The sequence below is a fragment of the Carcharhinus amblyrhynchos genome, chromosome 26 (assembly GCF_965287045.1).
Source record: "Carcharhinus amblyrhynchos chromosome 26, sCarAmb.v2.hapA, whole genome shotgun sequence".
Classification (NCBI taxonomy): domain Eukaryota; kingdom Metazoa; phylum Chordata; class Chondrichthyes; order Carcharhiniformes; family Carcharhinidae; genus Carcharhinus; species Carcharhinus amblyrhynchos.
The window spans coordinates 32510194-32511519 of NC_137349.1; the positions used below are offsets into that span (position 1 = coordinate 32510194).

Consider the following 1326-nt stretch of genomic DNA (forward strand, 5'->3'; position numbering starts at 1 on the left):
CATTTTTTTTTGTTATTTATTTGTGGAACATGGGTGTCACTGGCTGGCCAGCATTTATTGTCAATCCCTAGTTGCCCGAGAGCAGTTTGAGAGTTAACCACCTTGTTGTGGCTCTGGAGTCACATGTCAGCCAGACCAGGTAAGGACAACATACTTCCTTCCCTAAAGGACATTAGTGAACCAGGTCAGTTTTTCCGACAATTGACAATGGTCATCGGCAGATTCTTAATTCCAGATATTTTTTATTGAATTCAAATTCCACCATGTGCTGTGGTGGGATTTGAACCCAAGTCCCCAGAACATTAGCTGAGTTTCTGGATTAATAGTCTACTGATAGCACAACTAGGCCATCATTTCCCTGAAATGTGAACTGATACTTTTGATTGGAAGAATGAAGAGCTGTAATAGAAATTAAATAGTTTTTTTTACTTTATTCCAATCCATTCAAGTCAAATTAAAGCCAATTCAAAGTCCCAACAAGTTGGGACATTCCTGATCCAAGCTGACTAGACAGGGCTCTCACCACCTGCCTTGGGCTTGATCTACATGATCCAAGCTGATTGGAGGAGGTGTAGCTCTTCCTCCAAGGCTTGATCTCATTTGCATCTTAGCCCAAAGGCCGAGACGCTGCTTTAAAAAATTCCTTCAAATGAAGCTAAAATGTAACCGAATGACTTCAACCAAGTGCAGCATGTTGATACTACACTTGATCTTAGCCAAAAGGCCGAGAAGCGATGGAAAAAACTATAGAAATGATCCCTAAAAGTATAGTTTTAAAGTGGAGCACAGGACCTAGGGGGTGTAGCTACACAAACTTTTGAAGATGGCAGGGTAACTAGGGTAACTTTTTTTGTGAAACTTGTGAAAACCTGTCCAATCCTTTCTTTCATGATCGCAACCCATAAACAGTTAAATACTCATTAAATTGGCAAGTGTATTTTTTTCAGTGAAAAAAAAATCTGTTTCATTCTAACAAAGAGAGGGAGAAGAAGAGAATGGAACTGACCACTCCGCCCCTCACCTGGTTGTACCCGTGAAGAGAAAAAATTCATGTGATAAGAGAAAAGTAGTCATGATGTGGAGATGCTGGCTTTGGACTGGGGTAAACATAGTGAGAAGTCTCACAACACCAGGTTAAAGTTCAACCAGTTTATTTGATAGTAAACCCACAAGCTTTCGGAAATTCTACAGAACTTTCCACACACCTGACGAAGGAACAATGTTTCCGAAAGCTTGTGGGTTTACTATTAAATAAACTGGTTGGACTTTAACCTGGTGTTGTGAGGCTTCTTACTATAAGAGAAAAGAGCAGAGGATTGAATCTAA

At 40.1% G+C, this 1326-nt stretch overlaps 1 non-coding gene across 1 annotated transcript; it reads right to left on the minus strand.

Moving 5' to 3' along the window:
* Nucleotides 1–544: 544 nt before the first annotated feature.
* On the minus strand, nt 545–736 carry LOC145358934 (U2 spliceosomal RNA). The gene has a single exon (XR_013889528.1). It is a non-coding gene; the product is annotated as a U2 spliceosomal RNA (small nuclear RNA).
* Between the last annotated feature and the right edge of the window lie 590 nt (nt 737–1326).